The sequence below is a fragment of the Macrotis lagotis genome, chromosome 1 (assembly GCF_037893015.1).
Source record: "Macrotis lagotis isolate mMagLag1 chromosome 1, bilby.v1.9.chrom.fasta, whole genome shotgun sequence".
NCBI lineage: Eukaryota > Metazoa > Chordata > Mammalia > Peramelemorphia > Peramelidae > Macrotis > Macrotis lagotis.
Window position 1 is genome coordinate 683,407,026 of NC_133658.1, and position 6,000 is coordinate 683,413,025.

Sequence of the window (6,000 nt, forward strand, 5' to 3'; positions counted from 1 at the left end):
CAATAGAATTGTTACTATATGTAAGGCACTGTCCAAGAGTTTGAGATATTCATATGTAAATGTTAGGCATTATTATCATCTATCAAAAACCTCCAAATCCATTACTATCAAAAAGATGAAGTCACAACTCCTTAGCTTGACATTCAAGGTAGAAGGGTGACAAAGTAGTTAGAATTCCTGCCTTGGATACATTCTAGTTATGCAACCTTAGTATATACTCAACTGTAAACAGTACCCATCTCAAAAGGTTGTGAGGATCAAATGAGATGTTTGACAAATGTTAATGCACAGTGCCAGGAACCATAGTAGGTACTTACTGCTTGTTTTCTTCTTTCAAGGCTCTCTCTAATTTGACCTCAGTCTACCTTTCCTTGTCATTCCATACTACTTCCTAAAACCAATAAATCCCTTATGTTTGGCAAATTGGAATCTTTACTGGCACCTTAGTGCCTTTCACTTTTCTCCTTCCAGAAGAAATGGTCTGCCTTTGCTCATAGAATCACCCTCATCTAGGATGCCTTCCATCCTCTTTTCAACTTGGTCATTTTCTCTTTGTTCTTCAGTGCCTAGATCCCCCTCCCATAAAGCCTCGATCCCCCAAGATTTCTCTGTTCTCTAATCTCATAACACTTGCTATCTCTACAACTGAATTCTTTTCTCTAAGTAGATTATAAATTTCTTGGCAGAAGAAGCAGTTTCTGGATTATCTCTATATTATTCACAATGCCTAGTTATATACCAAGTAAATATTTGTTGATTTAATCATTGTGACATGGTTTGAAGAATTGTACAACTTGGAAAGGGGATAGGTAAGCCAATCACATAGGGAGAACAAAGGATAATTGATAAACACCCTGCACTGGTCCCAAGGATTGTTAAAAGACTTAGAGGAAGACTTCTAGCACATAGATTAGATTCTCTGTGGAGATGACCATCTTTAGGTAAACAAAATAAGTGTTAAGTGAAGAGCAGAAAAGGTATTAGAGGCCTGGGGATAAACAAATACTGTCGTGATTTTCAAAATAGGCAAGTCAATGAAATCTACAAACTGTTGGCCATTATGTGTGAATTTTAGTTCTTGGAAAATTCTAGAATATACTATCAAGTAGATGGTTAGCAAAAAATATCTAGAAGAGGAAATGGGGATCCCAAAGAGCCAGCATGGCTTTATTAAAGAAGAGGTATTTATAATGCCAAAATTTTCTTTCTTGACACCATTAAGCTGACAGAGGAATGCTACAGATACAATGATAGCTAAGTGGAAGAGTAGACAGAGGCTGGGATTTGGAGTCAATAGATCTGAGTTCAAATACAGCCTCAAATATATACCAATTAAGTGACTCTGGGAAAGTCACGTAACTTCTACCAACCTCAGTTACCTTAACTGTAAAATGAGAATAATAGCACCTATCTTCCAGTGTAGGAGGCTGCCTCACAGCATATCTACTGGCCTTGCAGGACATGAGATGAAGTCCCATAGAGCAAACTCCGGGATATAGGCCAAGGCAAACCTTGGTGGCCTCAAATCCTCCACCACAAGGAAACTGGGAGGCACCCCCATATCTACCCCCCCCATATCTACCCATCTACTTCCCTATTTCACCCATTCCTTGACAAATTTCCACAGAGACAGTCAACAAAGGCAATGCAAATGCAAGAGGCTCAGGCCAGTTTGATATAGGCCTCAGGAGATCCTCCCATACCCTGCTTCTGCATATAGAATATAGTAATATAAGCTTATAGAAGCAGAAATAAATTGGACTTGCCCCCTGACGGCCTTCGAGAGTTGTCTTTCTTCCACAGTCCCTGATAGTCCTCAGAGGGAAGAGCCCCACCCGACAACATTCCAGTGTGGTTGTGAAGATAAAATGAGATATTTGTAAAGTGCTCTGCAAATCTTACAGTTAAAAATGTTAGCTATTATTTTGTAAAGTTTATTGAGATTTTAACAGAATATTTCATTGTCTCTAATTCTATTCTAATGGAGAATATTGGAGAGTTGTCAGACAATATTACAATTAGGTCAATTAAGAACTGGTTGACCGGCCAGCCCCAGGAGTTGGGCAGTTGAACTTAATGGTTCAATGTCAACTTACAAGGAAAGTTTCCTATGAAGTTTCTAAGGGATCTATGCTCACATTTTTATCAATGACCTAAATAAAACTATTTATAATTATCAAATATGCAAGTAATCCAAACCTGGGAAGAGTTATTAATCTATCAGATGACAAAGGCAGGTTCCCAAAAAATTCCTGACAACTCTGGAATTCAGAGTTCACTATAAGATGAAAATTCAAAATGATAAATGTAAAGTTATATTTGAATTCAAGAAGTCAATTTCATGAGTAAACTATGAGGTAGGTAGGATTGGATAAAAATCAATTTGATTTCATAGACTGAAAGCTCAGTCAATAGTGTGATACAGCACTAATGAAATGAAACCTTGTTAAGTTAATGAAATTTTGATATCTCAAGCAAGGCATAACTTCCATGAATAAGTAGGTTAGGGTCTCTCTCTCTCCAGTCCTGATCAGATAATAACCAGAGTATTGTGCTGTTCTGAATACCAACCATCCTCCATCTTTTGGCTCCAGGCATTTTCTCTTCCTTCACTCCAAGTTCCTTAAAGACTCAACTTTAAAAGGAAGATTTCTCTAACCCCATTTATTTCCAATGCTTTCCCTCTCTTAATTATTTCCAATTTACAATGTATATAGCTTGTTTTATATATATTTGCTTCCATGTAGTTTCCCCCACTAGATTATAATGTCCTTGAGGGCAAGAATGGTCTTTTGCCTCTCTTAGTATTTCCCTGCACTTATAACCTAGCCTGGCCTAAAAAAAAGTGTTTAACAAATATTTGTAGATTGATAGAGGAAGAGGAAAAAAGCATAAAAGATCTCAGGTTCATACTAACTAAGAAATAATACTTTAAAGACACTCATGGAGAGACTGGAATTTTGCTTTGTCCCGAAAGGAGCTATGAGTAGAGGTTACAAAGAAGCAAATTTAGGACTGATATATGAAAGAACCTTCTAATAATTAGAGCTAAGCAAAAGGAGAGCAAGCCTGGACCTTCCTGAAAGTTTAAGCTAAAGCTAGGTCTTTTTTTCAAGTGTGTCATTAATAGGTATTTTTAGACTATCAAATGAAATAAATGACCATTGATTCTGTTTGTGATTAGCACTGCTGGAGAGACAACTTGCAGATCTGCTATATTGCTGCCAATCATTATTAGATGCTAGCTAGTTAAGATAAGGGTAGAGGATGGAGTACTGGTCCTGGAGTCAGGAATACTCAATTTCTAAGTTTAAATCTGATCTTAGAAGTGTACTTAGGGGCAGCTAGGTGGCATAGTGGATAAAGCACCGGCCCTGGAGTCAGGAGTACCTGGGTTCAAATCCAGTCTCAGACACTTAATAATTACCTAGCTGTGTGGCCTTGGGCAAGCCACTTAACCCCGTTTGCCTTACCAAAAAACCTAAAAAAAAAAAAGAAGTGTACTAATCATGTGACCCTGAGTAAGTCAGGTAATTCCATTTGCCTCAATTTCCTCATCTGTAACACGAACTGGACAAGGAAATGGTAAACCACTTCAATATCTTTGCCAAGAAAACCCCAGTGGGGATATGAAGGGTCAGACAACTGAAATCACTGAACAACAGTTATTAAGCTAAAGCCCAATTCCAAAGTACCTACAATCTCATTTGCTCCAAAGATGCAACTTGGGTGGCTAGGTGTCAAAGAGGATGGAGTACTGGCCCTGGAGTCAGGAGTACCTGAGTTCAGATCTGGCCTCAGACACTTAACAATTATCTGTGTGGCCTTGGGCAAGCCACTTAACCCTATTTGCCTTGCAAAAAACCAAACAAGCCTAAAAAAAGATGCAACTTAGGTCCCACCAGGTCCTTCCAATTCCGATCTTGTCCAGGTCAAAATGTAAACATAAAAGGAAAATTCTCATCCTGGGCTGTGTTCACCAAGAGGCTCCCCAGAGCACTCAACTCTCCTTCATTTATTGAAAAGTTAATTCTCCAGTTTAATATATTAGATATATTTTACAATAATTTCATAAGCCATCAATCATAAATATTGGAAGATCTGCTATGTCCCCCTATAGGAAGAACTCTAACAAGGTAACTTTCTTCAAGCAAGGAAAAAACTTGTATTAAGGTCAAAAAAAAGGAACAACAACCCATAGATTTAATCTGCCTTTGATCCACTGCTACCCCGCAAGTTAATTATCCAATGAACAGTATTTCATCAGATAATCGTAGTGGTCAAAATCAGGGTTCTGAGTATTATTAAATCATTATTTTAAGGTATCTTAAAAGCAAAATTTTCAGTTTCAAAAAGCCTTCCATCCTCCATTCATTAAGGTGAAAAAAAACCACTCAAAATTCAACTGAAACTGCAAAAGAAAAAAAACATACAAAAAGAAAAAGTTCACAGAGCTTTTGATAATCCACCTCGGTTAAAGCATATTCTCCGTAGTGTCATCAGAGCTGGGAGCTATACCACCAGGGCCTCCCTTTGACCTTGGGAACCCGGTTCACCAAGAATTACTGCAAGGTTTTCTGTTTCATTATTATTAGTTCATCGTATCTGCATTGCTGTAGTATTTGTTGGGAATATCATCAGTGTGAGTTTGCAGCAAATCTACGGTAAAAAAAAAAATGGCAACCCTTCGTCCCCGCCAGGACAAAAACTGGGGTGCAAAGTGAATGGTATTTTAGAGAGCAGATTTTAAAAATACAAGAGCTCCACTTAGGTGTATCTAGGACCTAAGCAGTCCTGAGTGGGAGTGGGAAGAGGAGATCTGCTCCAGGTTGTAGCCCTTAGCTGAGAGGAGATGATTTTTACAGATACGAGGCTCCATCTCACAAGGCAACCGTGGCTGGGGGGCAGTGCGAGGGGACCCCCGGGGGGGATAACTGGGCTGCCACGGGGTTCCGCTCCATCTCACAGCGTTCCTGTCTATTATGTAACGCCGAACCAGCGTCCTGCAGCTGCATGCCTGGGCTGCTACGGGGGAGCTGCACCGGCCGGCACCCCGAAACCGCGTCTGGTCCCAACTTCGGGGAACAAGGCGCACGCACGCACGCACGGAGGACGGGGCTGCGAGGCGGCCGCCCCTGCCCTCCCCTTGCCCCGGCCTCTCGCCCACGGCCCCCGCGGCATCCCCGGTGGCACCGCCTCGGCGCGGGGTGGCACCGCCTCGGCGCGGGGTGGCACCGCCTCGGCGCGGGGAGGCACGTCGCGCCCGCCACGCCAGCCTGTCCCGGGATGAACTGGGACAAGTGTGAGTGGAGCCGGGCTGCGGGGCCCGGGCTCAGCGCCCCGGGGCCGGCCGCGGCGAGGCTGTCGCTGGCGGCGCTCCCCTCCGCGCCGATTACATCAGCGCTTTCCTCGGGCAGCCGCAATCCCGGCCGCGGCGGAGCGGGGGCAGGGGCCGGCCCGGCCGCGGCGCCCGGGATCCCGCTCGGCCGGGCAGCCCCGGGGCCGCCGCCCGCGCCCAGCCGGGCCGCAGGAGGGGCCGCCGCCGGGAGCCCCGCGGTGCCGGACCCACGCGCACACAATGCCGACCCCGGGCCCCGGGCGCGAGGGGTGGCCGGCCGGGGGCCGTCGGGGCTATGCCCGGACCCCCCCCACCCCCAGGGAGAGAGGGCGCGAGAGCGCGGCACCCACCTGCGGGTCCGAGCCGGCCCGGCCGGGCGCCTCGGCGGGACGGATGCGGGCGCCGCCTGCGCCGAGCCGCGGTCACCCCAGACAGCGGCGGCGGCTCCTGCGCCTCCAGTGGTCCGCCGAGCCGCAGCCCCTCCCCCCGCGGGCGGGGCGGGGCGGGGGGCGGGCCCTGGGGCCCCGCCCCCGGCGGCTGCGGGCGGGGGCGGGGGCGCGGGGTTCACCTGCCCGGCTCGGCCCGGCCCGGCCCGCGGCACCTGGCCGCACCTCCGAGGGCGCCGGCCGTTCTGGAGCAAAACGGAACCTGGGGCTCGGGCC

At 46.0% G+C, this 6,000-nt stretch overlaps 1 protein-coding gene across 8 annotated transcripts in view; it reads right to left on the reverse strand.

Annotated features, from left to right (window-relative positions):
• The window catches only part of OSBPL6 (oxysterol binding protein like 6), a 277,275-nt gene extending 271,502 nt beyond the window's left edge, over positions 1-5,773 (reverse strand). For 3 of the 8 annotated variants that reach the window (XM_074215621.1, XM_074215622.1, XM_074215613.1), the window contains exon 1: positions 5,689-5,740. The gene's annotated coding sequence lies outside the window, so the exon portion shown is untranslated. Of the gene's footprint in view, positions 1-5,688 lie in introns of all 8 variants that reach the window. The other 5 variants (XM_074215620.1, XM_074215625.1, XM_074215618.1 and 2 more) reach the window with 3 other exon arrangements.
• Positions 5,774-6,000: the final 227 nt, after the last annotated feature.